Consider the following 24,024-nt stretch of genomic DNA (forward strand, 5'->3'; position numbering starts at 1 on the left):
TCTATGCCAGCGCAGTGGAGTCAGAGAGCCCAGCCTTGAATATTCAAAACCCCTCTTTTTAAAAATTTTTTTAATGTTTATTTATTTTTGAGACTGAGACAGACTGTGAGTGGGAGAGGGGCAGAGAGAGAGGGAGACACAGAATCCGAAGCAGGCTCCAGGCTCCGAGCTGTCAGCACAGTGCCTGATGCGGGGCTCGAACTGACAAACTGCGGGATCATGACCTGAGCCGAGGTCGGACGCTTAACTGACTGAGCCACCCAGGTGCCCCTCAAAACCCCTTAATGACTGTGTGACCCTTGGAAAGTTGTTTAACTTCTCTGAACCCCCAGTTTCATCATCTATGAAATAGGATAATATAGTACCTCCTGCATAGGATTACTGTAAAGTTTCAATGAGATTATACATGTAAAGTTCTTAAAACGATGCCAGACACAGGGGTGCCTGAGTGGTTCAGTCGGTTAAGCATTGGATTCTCTTTTTTTTTTTTTTTTTTAACATTTATTTATTTTTGAGAGACACAGAGAGACAGAGAATGAGTGGGGAAGGGGTAGAGGGAGAGGGAGACACAGAATCCAAAGCAGGCTCCAGGCTCTGAGCTGAGCTGTCAGCACAGAGCCTGACGCGGGACTCGAACTCACGAACCGTGAGACCATGACCTGAGCCAAAGTCGGACACTCAACCGACTGAGCCACCCAGGCGCCCCAAGCATTGGATTCTTGATGTCAACTTGGGTCATGATCTCATGGTTCGAGAGATCGAGCCCCATGTCGGGCTCTGCGCTCACAGTGTGGACCCTGCTTGGGATTCTCTCTCTGCCTCTCTCTCTCTCAAGATAAATAAATAAACAAACATTTAAAAAAATGCCAGAGTGGTCAACAAACACAAACTATTTTTATTTCTTTATTTCTGCCATGTTTAAAAAAAAAAACATAGAATTAAGACAGTTTCCATTTGTACTGAACTCACAGCAATTAACGATGTGCTGTCTGAGCAAGATATTGGGGGTGGGGGACCCAGAAAAGAAAAAATATGACCCAAACTAACGGTAACTTCAGTCACTGGCTTCCCCTTTGCGGCTGTCCTCGCGGTGAGCTTCACAGAGAATCACTTCTTACCCAATTCCCAAATATAGGCCTAATCTCGACCAAGAATGGCTCTCACTCCTAAACTATGCCAGTCTAGAAAACAAGTCAAGAATTCACTTGCCCGCATGTTCGTCCAATGTCGCCAAAACCATAAATCAATGCCCAACATAAATTACCTGGCTCTTTGGGATTCAGCTGCTTCATATTCAACTGACTCGAAGCTTGGGGAGCCCAGGCCAGGGGTACACATATTCGTACCATAAGCACACATGGTAGAGTCTGGACTAAGAAAACAATTACACTGATATGATTTAACCCCAGACAGAACAACCCTCCCAGGCCTAAGTTGGCTCTGCCTCAGTAGGTCTCTCTGGCTCCCCTTCGCCCTCAGCAATTCTAAAAAGGGAACGTTAGCCTCTGATGTGGGTGAGATCACATTTTGGGGGGAAAGGAGTGCAGTTATCAGTGGCTTCCCGTTCTGAAATGGCAGAAAAAGGGTTGACTCTTGCATTTAACTATTCTGAATAGGCATGCGCTTTTGGTTGGTGCTTTTTGCACAACGATATTGTTGGTGCTTAAACAGTGAACAACTGAAATATTAATGGCTGAAAAGTAATGTTTAATTAACTTGCTTTTATCAGACACTATGTCCACTGCTATATTTAGCAACTGAACTAATGCAGAAGGCTGCTGCAGAATTAGTCAGCACATCAGCCTGTTAAATATCAAAGAGCAGAGGAGGCCTTTTGTCTCAGCATTGAACCAGAGACTGAAAATGCCTCCAATTTTAACATTTCCAGAGAAGGATAAAAAGACATGAAACACAGCAATCAGGAAAAATGTCACGCACGGCGTCAGTACACATCGGTCAGCCAAGAAACGTTGGGAGGGTGGCCACAGAAGTAAGAGGTCTGCCCGGAAGCCAGAATTCACATCAGCAGTGAATTCCTTAAAATAATTTACCATTAAGGGGCGCCTGGGTGGCGCAGTCGGTTAGGCGTCCGACTTCAGCCAGGTCACGATCTCGCGGTCCGGGAGTTCGAGCCCCGCGTCGGGCTCTGGGCTGATGGCTCAGAGCCTGGAGCCTGTTTCCGATTCTGTGTCTCCCTCTCTCTCTGCCCTCCCCCGTTCATGCTCTGTCTCTCTCTGTCCCAAAAATAAATAAACGTTGAAAAAAAAAATGCTCTATGATTAAAAAAAAAAAAAAAAAAAAAGAAGTCAAGATCCCATCTACATAAGAGGTCCTGGGGAGTAATACAGAGTACTGAGTAGGTGGCAGGGTTTTTTGTGTTTTTGGTTTTGTTTTACAAAAAAAAAAAAAAAAAAATTCACGTGGTCCACTTTAGCATTTAAGGGCTCCTGGGCATCCAATGGGAGGATTTAAGGAATAAAGGAAAAGCTTTTCTTCTCGGGGTGAGTTTTTACTTTTTATAGAAATGCTTTGCTTTTTTTAAGGCTCATTTATTTTGAGAGACAGAGACAGAGACAGAGACAGAGTGCAAGTGGGGAAGAGGCAGAGAGAGAGAGAGAGGGAGGAAGAAAGAGAGAGAATCCCAAGCAGGCTCTGTACCACCAGTAGAGAGCCCGATGCGGAGCTCGAACCCACAAACCGCGCGATCATGACCTGAGCCGAAGTCGGACACTTAACCAGCTGAGCCACCCAGGTGCCCCTCTATAGAAATCCTTCTTATTTTGAGAGTGTATATCCAGGTAGAGGTGAGGGAGGAGGAGGCGGGTGAGGTGAGCACTCCTTCAAGAGATCCTAGCAATCCTAACATATTTGAAAGGTTTATTGGGTTATGAAGGCAAAGTGCACATTTTTTAATAAACAAAGCATAAAGAGAAAAAAAAAAAGAAAATGTGAGCTTTGATTACCTATGATAGTTTCAATTTATGCTGGTGTCCCAAGAATCCAGACCTGTTCCTGGCACATAGTGGGTCTCAATAAAGGTTCATCGAATCAATGAATGAATCGTTTCATGTCAAGATGGTGAAGCAAACATGCAAAATTCTCCCCGTGCTATTTCAAACACACGGGAATGATCCATAACGTCTTTAAAGGTGCATTCAGAAGTACATAAAGAGCAAATGTGAGAGGAAAATTGGCATGGACCAAAACAGAGAAAGAAACTACAGTGGTGAGCCGTGAGCAGTCGGGACTGGGGCTTCAAGTCCATGGGGCAACGGAGCCAGACTTGCTGAGTATGTGCTCCAGGGCTGGGACTGCAAAGGCTGGAAGAATTCTGCCTACCCCCCAGGATGGGGCCAGTATCTCCTGCCTGCTTGAGGCAACCGCTGAATAGAAAACTCTAACATGGCCCCTAAGTCTGGGTTTGTGCCGTGTGGGCATGGGCGTTAGCACTGTGAAATCTTGCAGGAAGTAGATGCAAATGAAATGCAAGAGAGGCTCCTGGGTGGCTCAGTCTGTGAAGTGTCTGACTCTTTTTTTTTGACTCAGGTCATGATCTCACAGATCATGGGTTCAAGCCCCGCATCGGGCTCTGCATTGCCAGTGAGGAGCCTGCTTGGGATTTTCTCTCTCCTTCTCTCTCTGCCTGTCCCCTGCCTCTCAAAAAATAAATACATAAACACATACATTTTTAAAAAAGGAAACAAATGGAATGCAAGAAAGGGCAATGGGACTTTTGGGAGTACGTGTTTGTATGTTTTTCTGTTTTATATTTATATATAAATTTTTATGTATTCCAAAAATTGAATTAATGTGAGGAAAAAGCTAAAATTCGACACAAACAAATAAATCAGCCTAACTGCACACCACATTGAAAATATAGCTACACGGCAGAATAAAACACAATTTAGTCCAATAACTTTTTTTTTTGTTAGTCCAATAACTTTTTGACACTCTCACTGTCCACGTTCAGTGGGATACGTTATACAAAGTTCAAATATAGCTGTAAAGTAATCTTGGAGATTTTCAGTAAGTTTATTATTGGCAATATATTGCTGTAACAATTCTGAAGCCATTTTGTGTGTGCCATTAGATGGAGCAAATAATTCAATACATTGTAAATGAGTACATACATTGGGAGTTAGGGTTCTCACCGTGAGTAAAAGTAAACACAAACTGTATTATGGGGAAAGGAAAGGAAGAACCATGTGATGCCGGATTGAACATAGATACTAGCGTGAACTCATGACTTAAAACTCCATATCTGTCTACTAAAAGGGGCTGGAAGCAATGACATCCCAGTTGCAATGGGCACACAGCACCGAGATCTTGGATGCTAAGTACCACGCACCTCGGGTTGGGTTCCCTGGAAACAATGCTGGGATGGAGTTTGAAGTCCAAGATATTTACTAGGGATCGGCAATGTATGAAAATGGAGGAGGAAGCAGGATTGAGAAGAGAAAGGAGATTCGGAGCTGAGAAAGCTTCCGTCATCCCAGCAGGGAGCTCTGGAGCTGCATTTTGCCCTAACAGAGTGACCTGCATCGGGTTGAAAAGCTGGGCCTTCCTACCCCTGTCTCCCTCAGTCATTGGATGTGGGTTGCCCCAGCGAAGGCGTGCACCTAGCTGGGGTGGTTCTGCATCTGAGGCAGACCCAGGAGGAGCTGACAGCTGGGGGCTGCTCACTGACCACACTCCCGGCAGCTGCACCGCACGTCCTTTCCCGAAGGGTGATCTGGACATCTCCACGTCTACCCCACTACCTCCTTGGAGAACAGACTCATCTATGTCCAGGGTGAGGAAAGAATGATGTGAAGACATCTACTTATGTCAGAAAGCGAGGAGATGCTCACTGTATCCACTGAGAGACTATGTACAAAAAAAAAAAAAAAGACACAGGAGGCAGCTAGAAGGGGGCCTCACTAGACATATTTGGGATCATTTGAGCCTCAAAATGAATAAGGATAGGGAGGTATTGTGACACACTGAATAATGATAAATAAAGGGCCCATGAGTCCGTACAGATACTGAAACAAGTTCAAAAACAGTCGGAGGAGAAGGGAGAGCTCTTATTTATAGGAGAGTTCTAGCTCAGAAATGTGGAAGAAAGAACAGAAATAAAAAATCGTCATTTTGTAATCACCACCATAATAAGTGATTCAAGTGAAATTCATCAATGGGTGCTGAAACTATCAAGTGAAAGCATGTTGAGGAATAGGGTGTTCACGCGCATTCTCAAAATATCACTTCACAGATTCCTTACTAATTACAAGGGGGAAAGGAACCCTTACAATGGAGAAGTCTGCTGGAAACCACTGGAACCAAGTGATCAGACCTCACATAACTACGGGACAAGCTGACATCGTGTGCCTTGTGATATGATGCACTAAGAAGGACACATGTTGTATACTTGCCCATATATAATCCAAATTGAAGGACTTTCTAGAAGAATAAGTGATTTGGACTCCTCAAAATGCCAACATCAGGAAAGCAAAAAAAAAAAAAAAAGGCTGGGGAATTATTCTAGATCAAAGCAGACTAAAGAGACACTACATGCAATGCTTAATTCTCAATTGGATTCTGATTTAAAAACAGCACCTACCTGGTTCAGTAGAGCATGTGACTCTTGATCTCAGGGTTGTAAGTTAGAGCCCCACATTGGATGTAGAGATTACTTAAAAATAAAATCTTTAAAAAAAAAATAGAAACAACTCTAAAGGATATTATTGGGAAAACTGGGGAAATGTGATTATGGATGCAAATTCAATGATTTAATATTAATGTTAAATTTCCCAAGTGTGATTATCATACTGAGGTTATGCAAGCATATGCCCTAGTTTCTAGGAAATGCATATTTATGGGTGAAGTGCCATTTCATCTGCAACTATAACTCTCAAATGGTTCAGATAGAGAAATAGATAGGACGGTATAGATATAGACCTCCATATACAGGTAAAGCAAATGTGGAAAGATATTAACAAGAGATGAACGTAGGTGAAGGGTAGATGGGTTTTCATGATGCCATTCTTGCAATTTTTCTAGAGGTTTGAAATATTTCAAAATAAAAAGTTGAGGAAAACAAAAATATAAACAAAAACACATAAATGTTCCAAAGATAAAGAAGGAAAATTAACGCATAAAATGTTAATCGATTATGAGGTAGGTATGTGCAATAAGAAATCAATTGAAAAAAAAAAGAAGAAACCAATTGGATACAGAAGAGAAAAACAATACAGCCAAATAAAAAGTCGTTTCTTTGAAAATATCAATATAATTCACAAGCCTTCTGTGAGACTGACCAACAGGAAAAGAGAGAAAACTCAATTTACTAAAATGAGAAAAGAAACAAGGCACATTAGTATTGATTTTATAGAAATTACAAGGAATAAGTGAGTACTGCTAACAAATATATACCAATAAATTAGATAATATAAATGAAATAGAAAAATTCCTAGAAAGATACAAACTACTGACACTGACTCAAGAAAAAAATAGGAAATCTGAATGGAGCTCTAACAAATAAAAAGACTGAATTAGTAATTTTTAAATTTTGCACAAAGAAAAGCCCAGAACCAGATGGCTTCACTGGTGAATTTGTTCAAACATTTAAAGAAGAATTAATATCAATTCTTCACAAACTCTTCCAAAAAACAGACCAGGAAACTCTCCCTAACTCATCTGTCAGGCCAGTGTACTGATACTGATGCCAAAGCCAAACAAAGACACCACAAGAAAACTATAATCAATATCGCTTATGAATGTAGGTGCAAAAATCCTCAGCATGATATGAGCAAACTGAATCTGGCAACATATAAACATATAAGAAGCATTATGCATCTGGGCAAGTGGGATTGATCCCAGGAATGCAAAGGTGATTTAACAACAGAAAAGCAACGTACTACAGCATATCAATCGAACTGATGTAGAATATCTATATCAATAGAATAAAGGACACATGGTCATGTCAATACACGCAGAGAAAGCATTTGACAAAATCCAGCATCCCTTCATGATAAAAACACTCCAGTGAGTAATAGAGAGGATCTGCCTGTGCAAAAATCCACAGCTAACCTTAAACTTAATGGTGAAAACCTGAAAGCTTTCCCTCTAAGTTCAGATATAGGACAAGGATGTCCATTTTTACCGCTTTCACTCCACATTGTTCTGGAGCTTCTAGCTGGTGTATCAGGCAAGGAAAAGAAATAAAAGACATCCCGATTAGGAAGAGAGAAGTAAAAGTATCTCTACTTGTGAATGACAGGATCTTGTAATACTAATAAATGAGGTCAACAAAGTTGCAGGTACAAGATCAATATGTAAAAGTCGACTGTAATTCTACACACTAATAATGAACAATCTGCTGTTGAAGTTAAGAAAACAATTCCATTTATAACAACATCAAAAGAATAAAGCACTCGGGAATAAATTTAACCAAAAAAGGTGTAAAACCTATGCTCTGGAAACTGAAAAAAATTGTTTAAAGAAGGCCTGTGAAGCACCTGGGTGGCTCAAGAGTCTGATTCTTGATCTCAGCTCAGGTCTTAATCTCAAGGTCGTGAGTTCAAGCCCCATGTTGGGCTACGTGCCAGGTGTGAAGCTTACTTAAAAAAATAGGAAGAGGGGCGCCTGGGTGGCGCAGTCTGTTAAGTGTCCGACTTCAGCCAGGTCACGATCTCGCGGTCCGGGAGTTCGAGCCCCGCGTCAGGCTCTGGGCTGATGGCTCAGAGCCTGGAGCCTGTTTCTGATTCTGTGTCTCCCTCTCTCTCTGCCCCTCCCCCGTTCATGCTCTGTCTCTCTCTGTCCCAAAAATAAATAAACGTTGAAAAAAAAATAGGAAGAAAGAAAGAAAGAAAGAAAGAAAGAAAGAAAAGAAACAGAGAGAAAGAATGAAAGAAAGAAAGAAGAAAGAAAGAAACAGAGACAGAGAAAGAATGAAAGAAGGCCTAAACACACTGAAAGACATCCCAAGTTTATGCATTAGAAGACTTAATTTGTAAGATGACAATATTCCCCAAATTGATCTACAAATTCAATGCAATCCCTATCAAAATCCCAGCTGGCTTTTTTGCAGAAATTGACAAATATCATTAGTCATGGGGGGGGGGGCGGGGAATGCAAAATCTACAATGAAATACCACTTCACACATACCAGCATGGTTATCCTAAAAAAGACAGGCAGTAACAAGTGTTGATGAAGATGTAGAGAAATTGGAACCCTTATACATTTCTGTTGGGAGTGTAAAATAGTGCAGCCCCTTTGGAAAACAATTTGGCAGTTCCCCAAAAGCCTAAACATATAGTTACCATTGGACCCAGCAATTCTGCTCCTAGGTATGTATTTGTTAACTTTAAAAATAAAACTGCCAATTATTTTACCAGCAAACATAGGTGTATTCAGGAACAGCACAGAGTTGCAATTCAGAACAAACAAGTTATGGCAAAACCATAAGCAACTTAGGAAAACAAAGGACAGATACTCTCTTTTACAGAGAAAGAGCGAAGCTGGGAGCGCGGTTATAAACAAGAGGTCCGTTGGAGTAAACTGGGAGTTCCAGGTATAGTGGCTTCTCATTGGCTGAGCTGTGACTGTCTCTCATTGGCTGAGCTGTGACTGTCTCTCATTGGCTGAGCTGTGACTGTCTCTCATTGGCTGGGCTGTTTCCCGGGCGAGGAGGAAGCCTTCCTTCCTCAGGCTGGGGTAGTAAGGTACTATCCATGTGCAGGGTCCTTCTCTTCTTGTTGGGTCTGCAACTGACAATAACAAATGACTCCATTCCAAACAAGGTTTCCATTATTAATTGTCACATATCCAAGAGCGCTGAAACATGTCCATACAAAAAATTATACACACATATTCATAGCAACATTATGCATGATAGCTAAAATGTGGAAACAACTCAAATGTCCTTCAACTGATACATCGACAAACAACATTTCCATACAATGGCCTGTTATTCAGCAATATAAAGGATGAACCTTGAAAATATTATGCTCAGTGAAAGAAGCCAGACAGAAAAGGCCACATATTGTATAATTTCATTTATATGAAACATCCAGAATAGGCAAATTCATGGGGAAAGAAAGTAGATGAATGGTTGCTGGGGCGAGGACGGGGGGGGGGGGGGGGGGGGGGGGGGGGGGGATTGGAAATGGTGGAGAAACTGACTGCTAGTGGGGTTTCTTTTGGATGATAAATGTCCTGGAATTAGATAGTAGTGATGGTTGCAAAACTCTGTAAATACACTAAAAACCAATGAACTGTACACTTAAGGGTGAATTTTATGGTAGGTGAATTGTTTCCCAATTTAAAAACAAACAGGCATTTGCTAAGGCTACACTGGCCATCGTGTTGCAATATATGAATGTATTAAATCGACATGTTGTACAAAAACAGAACAAAGAACTGGAACGAAAATCACAAACAACAAAAACACCAAAGCTGGGGGTGGGGCGGGGGGGAGGGCAGAAATTAGGAGAAGGATAGAGATACGGATTACATTGGACTAAATGATATAAATAGAATGTATAACTTCTAAAATGATGATGGTGGGGTAGAAGGAGCGGAATGTATAAAACCACCCACGATATTGAGTCAACTAGACAAACAAAAATAAGTTGCAGAATGAAATATACTAATGATACCACTAATGTACATTAATCATAAAATCATAAAACAAAACCAACTCATAATAGTGGCTGACGTAAGAGAGAGAAGGGGGTAGGACTGACATCAGTGGCCAATATTAAATATTTACCTATAATATTTAATTCCTTTGTGTCTCAAAAGAGAGACTTAGAGTAAATATAAACTGTTATCAGCTGTTAATTCTGAGTAATGGAAGCAGGAGTGTTCGTTATACTATTCTCTGTATTTTTCTTTTTAAAACTGTCTGAAACTTAAAAATAATACGCCGGGAAATATCCTGAATTGGATTTTCAGCCCACTTTTATTGATTTCATGTGTCATCTTGGCCACATGACATTTTTTAAACACACTTTCCAGGCTGTAAAAAAAAATGATTATCAGTTGTACTTGTGTAAAAATGGGCATGTCAAGGTGTAAGGGTGGGGAAGGAACCTAGTATTTGCTAAATATCTACTGTGTGTCTGACATCGTGCTACGTGCTGTACGTGTGGTGTGTCATTTAATTCCTTCCTCATATTAATCCTGTGATTTAGGTAACGCCAGTCCCAAACTGCAGATGTGGAAACTGGGATGAGGTCAAATAAGTCAAACTAGGTTGCGAATATCAATGGGCATACATGAAGAATTGCCCGGAGTCCCTGGGCACGTTCAGTTGTAAAGAAATCAATTTCTGGACTCGCAACTTCCTAAAATTGATCTCCTGAGAATACCGACTCTGCCAGGTGGATTCTCTTTCTCACCTCCTCTGGCCCAACAGCCTTTCTCCCATTTTACAAAAGAAAGACAATCATGCACCCACCCCCACCCCCACTCCCCTCTGTCACTAATCTGACTTTGGTGCATAGCACACCCCCCCCCCGGGGGCGGGGGGGGGAGGCAGAAACCTCTGGGTACAAACAATGAGACCAGCCAAAATCAGAGTGTTGGTGTGGAAAAGTGAATGACCCTAATCATCGCTTAACAAGACCTTTTGCAACACAGGTGGTTTCTAATTCTTTGTTTTCAACAAAACTGCCGAAGGCGCTAATGGAATTGTCAGCTAATAAATCATTAAAATTAACTTTTGATGATAGATCGCAATGGGATTTTTTGTACATAACTCAGAAGAAATGCAGAGAATTGTGTGACAATGCTGTGAGAAAAATTTTCATTTCATTCTACCTATTTCCGTTGAACAAAGCTTCTTAGCGTTTACATTTTTAAAAAGTAAAAAACAAAAGGATCAAAATCAAATTGATACTGAATTCTGTCTCATTCTAGCAATGTTTATCCACAAATGCATGAACTAATTGAAAAACACCTCATCCATCTCTGGAGATACACTTTCAAAGATATTTGTTCCATTGTATATTTAAATTATTTTTCAAATCTTATAAAATATTTATGTTCTTTTGATCAATTGTGCACTAAGGATAATTCTATCCAGAAAACTTTCTATTTTTAGTACATAGAGCTTTATGGTCATAGGAAAGTTTACAAATTAATTTCAACTGCCCTGGCTATATTGGTGAGAATGTAAATTGGTGCAGCCACTATGGAAAACAGAATGAAGGTTCCTCAAAAAAATTAAAAATAGAATTACCTTATGATTCAGTAATTCCACTTGTGGGTATTTAAATGAAAACACTAACTTGAAAAGATATCTGTACCGCCACATTCATTGCAACATTATTCACAATAGCGAAGACATGGAAACAAGCTAAGTGTCCATCAGCGGATGAATGGACAAAGAAAATGTGGTATAAAATGGAATATATGGAATAAAATGAAATATCATTTGGCTATAAAAAAAAAGGATGAAATCTTGCCATTTGTGACAACACAGATGGACCTTGAGGGCATTATGCTAAGTGAATAGGACAGAGAAAGACAAATACTGTATGATCTCTTTTACATGCAGAATCTAAACAAACAAAAAACACCCCAAGCCCATAGATACAGAGAACTGATTGGTGGTTGCCAGAGGTGGGGGTGGGGGAGTGGTGGAGATTTTAATTAATGGTCACATTTTTGTTGCCGAGAAGTATGTAGAGTGATCAAAATTAGACTTATAAGCAAAGAACAATACACTGATAAGCGTAAAATATATTACATTAGGACAACATTCTGTGGGAGAAGTGGAAAGGAGAAAAAGGGAACGATGTAAAATTTTCAAGATCTTGATCATGTAGTTTTAAAATAGCTGATGGTGGGTATGAAGTGGCTATTGTATTCAGATTCAGTTGGACAAGCTCAAAAAAGTAATGTAACCATTTTATTTTAGGATGTCGATATTTACTATATACTGAAAATAACTTCCTTTGTAACTAAACGTGGGATGAAAACTTTGCGATACCAATTTACAGTATGTGAGGGGATTAACAGGTTTTCAAAATTATTTTAGGGAACATGAAAGCAAAATGTTTTTTTGGGTTTTTTTTTGTTTTGTTATTTTCCGTTTTACTATAGTCACCAGAAAAAACTTTGAAGACCTCTGAATTTATAACTCGCTCTGGGCCACACAACCATTAGGTGGCCAAGCTCGAACTGGAACCCATGTCTGCAAGGTTCCAAAGCGTGTGGTCCTTTCACCGTACTCGAGGGAGACAAAGGATTCTATGAATGTTGGTCTTAATTAAAGTCCATTCAGTGTAGAAATAATTTATTTGGTTGTTTAATGTGAGCAAGGTGCTGTCCTTGGTGCCACTAGATACACAATAGTGATTAAGGTGTATTACTTAACTCATGGAGCTGAAAAAGTTACAGGAAGAGATAAGCTGTCTTCACAAAATCCTTAATACAAGATTAAATGTAATAAGAGCAACAGATATTTTGAAAAATGTTATGAGGCAAGAGAGAGATTACTTTTAGCTGGGGGAGCTTGAATAGATTCTGGCATCAGATAGATGAGTCTTTTAGTGAAGACGTGTTAGTGAGAGAAGGTAGGGAGGATTCATTCATTCGTTCATTCATTCCTTCATTCATTCATCCAAGAACCATTAACTACACACATCAATCAAATATAATAAATGAAGCTTTAAAAATGTCCTGGGTGGGGGGTTGCCTGGGTGGCTCAGTTGGTTGAGCGGCTGACTCTTGATTTTGGCTTGGGTCATTCATGATCTCACAGTTCATGAGATCGAGCCTTGGGTTGGGCTCTGCGCTAACAGTGTAGAGCCTGCTTGCGATTCTCTCTCTCTCTCTCTCTCTCTCTCTCTCTCTCTGCCCCTCCCCCACTCACACTCTGTCTCTCTCTCTCTCTCTCTCAAAATAAATAAATAAACATTAAAAAAATGTCGTGGTTGGAATAAATAAACTGTAGAACACATTTGGGAGACAGGTGGGGAATTCTGAATCTTGACTAGGTATTTATTGATAGTAAGGAATTTTAGTTCATTGCTTTGAGGTGTGATAATCATGTTGCACTTATGTTAAAAAACAAAGGAAGAAAGTTGGGGAGGCTGGCTGGCTCAGTGAGTGGAGCATGTGAGTCTTGGTCTTGGGGTTATAAGTTTGAACCCTACGTTGGATGTAGAGATTACTTAAAAATAAAACCTTAAAAAGAAAAGAAGACAGTCTCTGTCTTTTAGCAATGAATACTAAATTATTTCTGGATGGAATATGATGTGTTGCATTTGCTTTAAAATAGCCCACTGTGTGTGTGCCTTGGAGGGAATAGGTCGGGAATGTAAATGAAACCAAACTGGTTATGTGTTGACGATTGTTAAAGCTGGGTGCTGGGTACATGTAAGTTCATTACACTATTTTCTCTATTTGGTATATGTCTTCATTTTGTCATAATGAAATGATTTTTAAAATTAATATTAATTTAATGCCTACTGTGTTCCAAGAAACTGGAAGTATAAACAGGAAAGATACATTGTCTGCCCTCAAGACGTCTATGATCTGTTGGGGGAAACAGACCCCTTGAAAGCATCAGGACTGTACATGATTCCCTGCTATACTAACAGTATAAATCAATTCTGCCCGACCTCACAGTTTGTGAGATCCCATGTAGGGCTCTGTGCTGACAGCGCAGAGCCTGCTTAGGATTCTCTCTCTCCCTCTCTCTGCCTCTCCCCCACTTGCATGTGCCCCCACTCTCTCAAAATAAATACATAAACATTAAAAAAAAAAAAAAGACTGTTCTCTAGGGGTGCCTGGGTGGGTCAGTCAGTTAAGTGTCCGACTTTGGCTCAGGTCATGATCTCATAGTCCGTGAGTTCGAGCCCCACGTTGGGCTCTGTGCTGACAGCTCAGAGCCTGGAGCCTGCTTCGGATTCTGTGTCTCCCTCTCTCTCTGCCCCTCCCCTGCTCCTGCTCTGTCTCTCTCTGTCTCAAAAATAAATTTAAAAAACATTAAAAATTTTTTAAAAAAAAAAAGACTGTTCTCGGCAAAGGAACTGCAGTCAAGTTTTCCAGAGGGGAGTGCACAGGATGTCTTTCAAGTTCCCCCTAGACCCCAGGCTGATGGTCCATAGAGTCTGAGAGGGAAGAAGTGGGAGGCGAGTCTGGCCAGAGAGGTAGATGTGCTCCCTGGGAGACAGATGCACCAGATTCCACCGTTGCCACCGTGTGTGATGACCACGAAAGGGGGCAATTGTCTGTCAGCTTGAGGCCCCCGTGGAAGAAGATACTTGAACTTCATGGCTTCCACTGATAGGAAAAAGTCACTGAGATGAAGGACTAGGCAGCACTTTGGAAACAAGAATCATTCACCAGAAAGAATCGGCCACTTTGGATGACCATAGTAAAGGTGATTAACTCTCTCCTCTTTCGTTGTTTTGGAAGTGGCGTATACTGGCTTGGACTGGGGGCTCTGGAGCCATGCTGCTCGGTGTTAAATCCTGGCTCCAGAGTTGCTTAACCTCTTTGAGCCTCAGTCTTCTCATCTGTACAGTGGGGATGAGAATCTAACGTAAAGACTAAATAAAATGATGCATATAAACTGTCCTGCATAATACCACGCTGGTACACCAATATACTCTCGATAACTTTGCAATCGTGCTTTTGGAAGAGAAAGCAAAGGACTTGATTATTTTGTGTGCTGATATGCGCTTCATATTTCCTTCTAAAGGTGTTTTAAATTCTGTTGAAACCTAAGATTCTTCCCCTCATGCCTATATTTCCTTACTGAAACAGAAATGAAAAAGATCCGATCTGAGATCATACCATCTGATTTTAGTCTGTTTAATTTATTGCTGCTTCTTAATGCTGAAAACATTACCAGAATGTAGCGCATGAGTTCACAATGTGGGCAGCCTTTTTTGTTTTATCCGTTTTGCTTATTCTGCAACACAGTCCCCCCACATATTTTAAGTGGAACAATGTGTTTCCATGACCCACAGACGTCGAGTTCAAATCCAAGGAGATGAAGTGTTAAGAGGCAGACAGGACTGGCCTTGCGTGTAGACCAAGCTGGAGCAATGTGGGAGATCGTTGCCTCGTACCCGCTAGGAATATCTGTGGAAGGGAGGAAGGACGGAAGGAAGCGGTGGAGGTGGGGAAAGAAGGGGGAGCAGGAAGGGAGGGGAAGGAAAGAAGAAAAGATGGAGAAAAGAAGGGGGTGGAGAAAGGGGGCTTCTGAGAAATGAACCACAAATAACGCTGACTGAGCGCCGAAGAATGACCAGGAGGTTCCAGGGAGAGGGCCCTTCATTCAGAGCCTTCCATATTTGGGAGCCTCTTGGCTACTTTGGGGCTGGACGCTGGGCTAGTATTTTACTAGGGGAGTTAGTTGCCTGTTTATCAGAGGCTTCTGGGATCAGGGTAGGGCAGATGGGCTTCTTTTTCTAGCGAGTGTAAAGCCAGTCTCTTCTGCCATCCACAAAGACCAAACTTCAGTGCTTCTGAGGGCGTGGAGCGGGAAAAGGGAAGGCCCAAGGCCACTGGTGCCAGGAAGAGAGAAGGGAACTTTGCAAGGACTTATGGTTGCTCCAGAGGGAGGCCAGCACCCATTTTGTGCACCTCGAGAGAAAAGAGAAGTCATCAGACTGGATTGGCTTGATCTATACACACAGCCAGCTACCCCCACCTGGCACCCTGATCAGCATGTACATCCATGGTCTTACAGTGGAGAATGCCTTTTAGCAGGTGGAAGGCCCAACCTCTGCGTGAAATCGAGCTTTCATTTCATCTTGCCTAGGCAGGGACGTTAGGAGGCCTTTCTCTCTCATCAGCTAATCCTCCCTCCTGCTTATTCCTAAACATGCTCTCATCTCTCAAAATTCAAAAGAGAGGAGGGAACCTTCTCTTCTCCCTTCTTGTCCCTCTCATTCCACTCGACTTCAGTTGCCCTGTACACTGAAAGCTCTCAAAACAATTGTCCACGCTATACTGTCTCTACTCCAATTCCAATTTCCTCTTCGATCTGTTCCATCAAATCCCAAGCCAAGCGATCTTTAAAAATATGTTTCAGATGGGGGTGCCTGGGTGGCTCAGTTGGTTAAGTGGCCGACGGCATCTCAGGTCATGATGTCACAGTTCGTGAGTTCAAGCCCCACATCGGGCTCTCTGCTGTCAGCACAGAGCCTGCTTCGGATTCTCTGTCTCCCTCTCTCTCTGCCCCTCCCCTTGTCACTCTCTCTTTCTCTCTCAAAAATAAATAAGCATTAAATATATATATATATATTTATACAAATATTTATATGTACATATACATATATTTATACAAATATACATAAATATATTTATATAAATATATATATAAATATATAAATGTGTGTGTATGTGTGTGTGTATATACATATATATAAATACACACACACACATTTATATATTTATATATATAAATGAGATATATATACATATATATACATATATTATATATATCTGAGATATATATACATATATATGTATATATGTATATATATATATATATATATATATATATATATATATATATATATCTCAGACCCAGAATACTACTCAGCAATAAAAAAGAACTATGGATACACACAACAATTTGGATGTAGCTCAAGGGAATTAAGCTGAAGGCAAAAAGCCAATCTCCAAAGGCTACATACTGTATGATTCATTTACACAATATTCGAGAAAAAAATTATAGAAATGAAGGGCAGATTAATGGTTGTCAGTGGCCAAGGACCTGGAGGACTAGGGCAGTGGGTGTGGCTATAAAAGATCAACAGGCCGGATCCTTGTAATGATGGAACTATTTTGTATTTTGATTGTGGTGGTGGCTACATGAGCTTAGACGTGTGATCAAATCGTATAGAATTAAACACACACACGAGTACAAGTAAAACCAGCCAAATCTGAATAAGATTGGTCAGTATTTTGTGGTCTTGGGCTATAGTTCTGCAGTGGGGTAAGCTGGGTAAGGGGTACATAACCCCTCCCTGTATTAGTTCTTACAAATGTATGTGAATTTACAATTATTCCGAAGAAAAACAAATGTAAAAGAAATATAAATGAGATCATGCCATGCCCTGGGAGAAAGCCATTCATTCAATGGCCTCCCCTTGTTTTTGGAATAAAACGGTCTGCCCATCGCCTACGATGTAGTATGAGATCCAGTTCCTGCCAACCTGTCCAGCTTTATATTATGCTCTGCACCCGACCCCAGGCCCTGCTGGTGCCAATCACAATCACCACCTCTTAATTCCAAGGCATCAAGAGTTGCCTCCTCTTTCTGGCCTTCATACATCTGCTCCCTCTTTCTGGAATGCTTTTCCTTGGCTCTTTCCACGGTTGCTTCTGGCGTTAACTTTCAGGGCTCGGCTTAAATGTCACCTCCTCCTCTCCTAACCACAGAATTTGCACACTCTTCTTTTCCTGCACCGGCATTATCCCAAATTTGATTATTTTCTCACTTCTTTATCATCTGTCTCCTCCACTAGATTGCAAGCTCCCAGGGAAGGGTGGATGGTGATCCGCATGACTCCGCACTCTATCCCTAGCACCTGGCACGGTGCTTGGCACGTGGTGAGGGCTCAGGAAACCAAATGTTGAGTGAATGAGTGAGTAGCCACGTGCCGCTTTGCCATCATTGCTCTCCTGAGTGATGTAAAGCCCTCTGCATGGTGGTATTGGGATTACGGAGAGAGCTTCTTTCGCTCTCTCCGGCTTGCTACCAAGGGGAAGGGTCGCCGGTGGGTCCTTCGGCAGCGTTTCGGACCACGGGGTTCCGCAGTCGGGACCGAAACCCGGCGCACCCCGGGGCCCCTGCCGCTTTGCAGGGAGTGCGCAGGTTAGCGGAGGCCCCTGGTGAGGCCACCTTCGCTCGCTTGACTCTCTTTGTTGCTCCCACCCCCTGCCCTGGCCGCGGCTGCCTGCAGTGACTCGTGACTCCCCGCCGGCTTCGAGGGCTGCAGCACTGGGGGGGGGGGGGGACCGGGCGCCCCCAGCCCTCCCTCCCTTCGGTCTCCTGGCCAGAGCCGCCCCTCCCGGGGAGCCCTCGCCCCCGCCTCCCCGCGGCCACCTTCCCCGCGCACCCGCGCCGCGTCGGCAGCAGGGCCGCTCCCGAAGCGGGGGGCACGTGGCCGCGCTGGGTGCGTGACACCCCCGCCCCCGCGCCGGGCCGGCTCCCGCGCGCGCGCCGCGCCCCGCAGCCCCCGCGGGCAGAGCCCGGGCAGCGCGCGCCGCGCCCCGCCCCCGCGCGCGCGCCCGCCCCCTCCCCGCCTCCCCCGCGCGCCCCTCCCCTCGCGCCCCTCCCGCGCCCTACATCCAGCGCCCGGCCCAGGGGGCTCAGTCCGCAGCCGCCGCCGCCGCCGCCGCCGCGCCTCGGCCTCGGTGCAGGCAGCGGCCGCCGCCGAGACAGCTGCGCGGGCGAGCATCGCCAGGCAGTAAGCCCGCTTTCTCTCCGCGTGTGCGTGCGTGTGCGCCTCCCGCCCGCCGGCCCCGCGGCCCGGGGGAGCGGCCGCCCTCCTGCCCCGCCGCCGCCGCCCCGGCCGCCCGGCCTGCCGCGGTCGGTACCTGCGGCCTCGGGCCTCGGCGGGCCGGCCGGCCGGGGTGGGGGCCGCGGGGTCCCCGCGGGTGCGTGCCTCGGCCGCCCCGGGCTCGCGCCACCGGGGGTGGCGAGCGTGGGGGCGGGGGAGCGGGCGTGCCCAGGGGGCTCCCGGTGCGTCCTCCGCGGAATGGTGGGGAGCGGGGCGCGGGGTGGGGAAGGAGGAAGGGGCCCCTGATTTTCCCACCGAGGCTGGAGGGCGGTGGGGGCGGGGCGAGGTGGGGGCACCCCTGGGCGTTCTCGGCCGGGGTGGCTGTGGGGCGCGGGCGGGTGAGGCTGGGGCCCCCCTCGGCGTGCTCCTCCGGGGTGGCGGGGATGGGAAGGCGGCGAGGGGGGGAACCTGCCCGGCTTCGCACAACGGAGAGGGCGGGGGTGGGGACGCGCGGGCGTGGAGGTGAGCGGGCTCGCCGGGCTTTCTCGACGGGGATGCTGGGGGGGCGTTTGGAGGAGTTGGGGGTGGGGTGCAGAGGGAGTGAGGAGGGCCGGGAGGGCCCGCAGCGGTTCTTCCCTCTTGGGGGGATGGCGGGGGGAGGGGGGTTGGCGAATGGGGGTGGGGACAGTGGGGATTTCAGCTCCAGCGTGGAACCTGGAGAAGCCGGAGGAAGGTTCTGTCACGTGGGGTGAGCCTTAGAAGGTGGATTTTCAAAACTGCAGGGTGTGACCTTTCCGTATCAAAAAGCGTGAAATCGCTCCAAGGTGCTGTCTGTTCTAGGTGCTGGAAGAGAGGTTTCTGCTTTCGAAGTTTCTGGTTCTCTTCCACTCCTTCTCTTCCTTTTCCATTCCTCCTCTTTCTTTTCCATTCCTCCTCTTTCTCTTCCATTCCTCGCGGCCTCTTCTCAGCCGTCCAGGACTAGGTAGAGGTTTGAAAATCAGCAAGGGAAGACTGTGTGTGGTTCGTGTTCAGTGCGAGATCATTTTCTGCATTGGGAACCGTGCGAGTTCCTCAGGTTTGTTTGGATTGCCCTTTACTATAAAACCCTGTGCCAGGGAGGCCCCTTGGGGAAAGAAGGGACCGAGGTTTATAAAGGGGACTCCAGGTTTGGTTTTTTAATTTCCTGAAGGGCAAGGGATACGTCGTTGTAGCATTTAGTTTGGCTTTTAGAAGAGGGAGAAACAGAAAAAAACGTATGCCTTTGCTGGAAGTTCCCTATATTCGTTTCAATGATCCCATCGGGATTATCTGAGCCCCCTTTGATTTGAATTTGGAATGGATCCAGTTTTCCTAATTGGAGCCATCATTTTGTAATTGCCTGTAATTCTTCCCTGGGTTATCAAATCTATGGCAAGCTTATAGAGCAGTAGGAATAATTTTTTTTTTTTTTAGTTATCTTGATTAAGACGGTTTTAATGTAAATTTGATGTTGTTCCTTGGAAATGCGAACCTTTGCAGAATAGCAGAAGTTTAAATTATGAGTCCCTTGGAATTTTGTAAAGTCTTTCCCTCCCCAGCTCATCTTCTCTGGGAACAGAACCCTCCCCCACTCTTCACACTGAAGAAGCAAAGGCTTCTGGGATGGTAGCTTTGCCTTTGGAAACTCATGCTCATATTTGCTTGAAGAAGAATACATACTAGAAAGGCATATGCCTTTAATGTGGCGAGGCTATATGTGCTTTCCCATTTCGGTTACATAAGGTTCCAATCTACTTTTTACCTTCAGTCTTTAAAAATGGTTATTTAACATTTTTAAGAGCAAATATAATCTTTACGCAACAGGAAATTGGTTAGATAGGCCATGATTTGCGCAAACCGCCTCACAATAAGTATATAGTCTAAGGCTCCCATATAGGTTCTGTAACCATATATGGTTTTTGAAATTCTATGCTACCATACCCATATTGAATTTTTGGAGAAGAAAAGCTGTTTTTTTCGACCAAGTCTGGATTTTTGAGTGAAAGTTGAAAAGAAAATTTCGTATAAGATTTAAACTGGTAAAATTCCTCTTGGAGGATACCAATGCGTTGGAGCTAATTTAATGTCTACCAAAGGAATGGACCACTTAAATAATTACTTGATTTATTTACTGGAAATACTAAACTGGAAATGTTTAAGTGAAAATAGAGATTTTTGGTCTCAGGCAAAAATGCGTTTAAGTAAGCACTGTTCTGTGCAGCGTTTCTATGTTACTCCGATATACATCCTGTATGCTGGCGACAAAGAATCTAAAACGCGTGCATTTAGGAATACAATTTAAGTCTGATTGTTTTTTCTCTTATGAATAGACTGTTAGGAGTGGTCAAATCTTACAGAGGGAAATGTGTTGATGGGTAGTGGGGACTTAAGTTCCTGTAGACAAAAAGAGTAAATGGGTGTCTTTGCCCAGTTTTTGGAGAACGTGTTGTCTGCCCCACGGGACTGGTGGGGGCGGGGGGGAGGGAAGATGAAGAGATTTGAGCAATTAACAAAAATGGTCAAGTATCTTTCTGAGCACTCTTGAAGATTTTGCTTATAGCCATTTGAAGAATGAAGCCTTTGTGGAGGAAATTGACCCTCACTCCTAAAGTTTTGACATTAAAAGAAATACCAGTTTGTTGAGGGAGTGGAGGCTGACCTACCGAAGCTGAGCCCTGTTTCCCTGCTTTCCACCTCCGGGTTCCCTTCTGCCCTGAACCCCTCCCTTTCCCCCTTCGGTGCCAGCAGCATTGGGAGTTGAACAAATGTTTGTGCTTGCTTGAACTTTAGGCCTTATCTATTTGGCTGCTTTCCCCAACTTTTGCCTACAAAATTTTTTTGGTTCGTTGGACTCTCCAGTTGTTTGGATTTGGGGTAAAAGGGAGTAGACTAATTATTTTCTCTTGGAAGATCTTTTCTTTCAGCTCCTGTTGGGACAGGAGCAAAAAAAAAAAAAAAAAAAAAAAAAGTGGGTGTTTTTTTTTGGTTCTGTTTTGTTTTTGTCAACGGAGTACTTAATTAAGCAGAATATATGGGCATCCATTTATTCAGCCAACATTTACTGAGTTACCGCTTGTGCCAGAGGCTCTGTGCTAGGTTCATACCCAGTAGGTAAGAAATGGTTTCCACCTTCTGGGGGCAGTTACTAAAACAGAGAATAGACAATGAATTTGTGGTACATAATCAGGAGGTGGCCAGAGTCTTGGACATTAATATAGCACTTTGTATACATTAAACATGCTTTGACCACGCACACAGTGGAGTCGTTTCTTGCCAGGGCATTTATTCATTGTCTACACAGTACCTCCTCTTGCCAACTAAGACGCGCTTTTTTCATTTTGGGTAATATGGTTTGTAATTCGTCTTCAGGATCTTAAGGTCTACGGCCTTTTTAAAGAAGATACGTTTTATGTGAAGTACATAGGACACAGCGGACTTCCTGATATTTAAGTTGGGCATTTTATAGCACTGTGCGGAGTAGTGAGGACGCAGCGGCCGGGCCAGCAGTCCTTCCTGTGACTTAAAAGCATCTTCTGACGGCAAATGGGGCCAAACAAAATTACTGTTCTGTGGTCACCTTTGAATTATGGATGACGGATGATGAAGCCCAGAAGAGTGTGAATGATACTGAATAGTAGCTGGAGTAAACCCTCGCCCTCCTGCAGGGTTACCTCCTGAGATCTTTGCACGTCCCTCTGTTTGTGGATCGTGCCCGCCCAGTGGTTTTTAACTAGGGCAGTTTTGTCCCCCACGGGGCATTGAACAATGTCTGGAGACATTTTTGGCTGTCATGAATTGGGATGCGGCGTGCTGCTGGTGTGTAGCGGGTGGAGGCCACGGATTCTGCTTAAACATTCTCTCCACCACAGGCGGCAGGCCCCTGCAACAAAGAACGATCTGCCCCGAAATGTCAGTAGCGCTGAGGTTGACGTAATTCCCTCTACAAGATGCAGTAAAACGTAACCTCCGGAGACTAGAAAACAGGAACGGTGTCTTGATGTGATATTTCACGTTGGCTGAGCTCACTCGACTGGTCTACAAACAGATGAGTCCATTGACCTGAATAGTTAAAGACCAGCGAGAGCTACCATCTACGGTCCCTACTCTAATGCCAGGCACTGGTATACGTTCAGTATTCCCTTCATTTTATAAATGAGGAACCAGGCGCAGAGAGGCAATGTGACTTCTCGAGGCCTTACAGCTGGTCCGGGTTGGAGGCAGACATCAAAATTAAGATCATCTTACTCCTCAGAAGTTCGTGGGTTTTGAGCACACCGTCATACTGTCTCCCTTGTGGCAGGCTCCATTCACAATCTTACTTAACAAAATTAAAATTACTACATGTCCTATATACCATTGAGCTTGCTTGAGAGTAATTAAAGCCATGAACGTTAAATCTGATCATACTTGGAAGTAAGTGGCCAGGAGTAGGGGGAGAAAGGGAACTGACATTACTCGAAGGCCTGCTGTAGTTCTAGAAAATACACTAGTTGGACTCACAGCCGTTATGTAATTGGATCCTCACAGCAGCTCTGCAAAGTAACGGTGCACATCTCGCAGATGAGGTTAGCAAAGTAACCTAAGATTGCACAACTAAGTGGCCGAGTTGAGATTTGAACGTAAGTCCCATGACGAAGCCGGTGTCCCTTGCTGCTTTCTCTAAATTTTGGGGTTGGTGAAGGATGTGGGGCGGGCGGGAGTTGAGCAGGCTGCAAAAAGGTGAGTAACGGGTCCTGGATAACAAGTGATTTCAGAGGTCACATGTCATAGATGATGGGTTATACTCAGGTAGAGAATGGGGAGGTGAATCCTTGTACTTTCTTCCAGTGGGGAGAGCTGAGCTCGACTGAGAACTTGTGCTAGAGATCTCCCCAAACTAAGCCCTGTAGTGGTCATTTTGGAGAACTTTGTTTTCTGTCTTTCTTGAATTTTTCCAGGCACTGTTTCGATAACCATGAAATGGGAGGTTACCGAACTGTGTTTATATCTTTCTGCGTCTCATCCTTCTACCTTTCTTAGGACTTACTTAGTCCTAAGCTTAGTACTGACAGCATTCAGTTTTGTCACCTCCTTAAACAATTTAGACATTTGTTTTTGCTATGGAAATTGTTTTTAAATAAATGTCATCAAACTTATACTTGTGTTTTCCATATGGGGGGTGTGTTTTGTTTCAACAGCTAAATATTTATTTTAACTTTTGACGTGTTGTATTTTTGAGCATAACAAGAGGAAAAATAAAAACCAGCCCAATAGCAATCATATTTTGTCTGGCAAGCAATTTTGTGTGTGTGTGTGTGTGGGTAGAAGGAGGACTTCATGTTTCATTTCATTTACTTTAAATTGGAAAGGAATTTTAACCATGATTCTCAAGGGCCAAGATGCTAGGGGGAAAAAAAAAAAAGAAATGTTATTTAGATAAAATGCATGTTTTGATTTCCACATAGGTCTGGGAGCCATAGATTCTGAGTATAATAATTATGTCATGACTCCGCAGCAGTCAGCCCCTCGGGTGATCAACCACTGGGTATGGGCACGCATTGTGATACT

General features: G+C 43.8%; 1 protein-coding gene across 1 annotated transcript in view; it reads left to right on the top strand.

Annotated features, from left to right (window-relative positions):
* The first annotated feature begins 18,304 nt into the window (after window positions 1–18,304).
* Window positions 18,305–24,024, top strand: part of FHL1 (four and a half LIM domains 1) — a 63,023-nt gene continuing 57,303 nt past the window's right edge. Inside the window, exon 1 of the mRNA XM_045472054.1 lies at window positions 18,305–18,426. The gene's annotated coding sequence lies outside the window, so the exon portion shown is untranslated. The remainder of the gene's footprint in view (window positions 18,427–24,024) is intronic.

Source organism: Leopardus geoffroyi, chromosome X (assembly GCF_018350155.1).
Source record: "Leopardus geoffroyi isolate Oge1 chromosome X, O.geoffroyi_Oge1_pat1.0, whole genome shotgun sequence".
NCBI lineage: Eukaryota > Metazoa > Chordata > Mammalia > Carnivora > Felidae > Leopardus > Leopardus geoffroyi.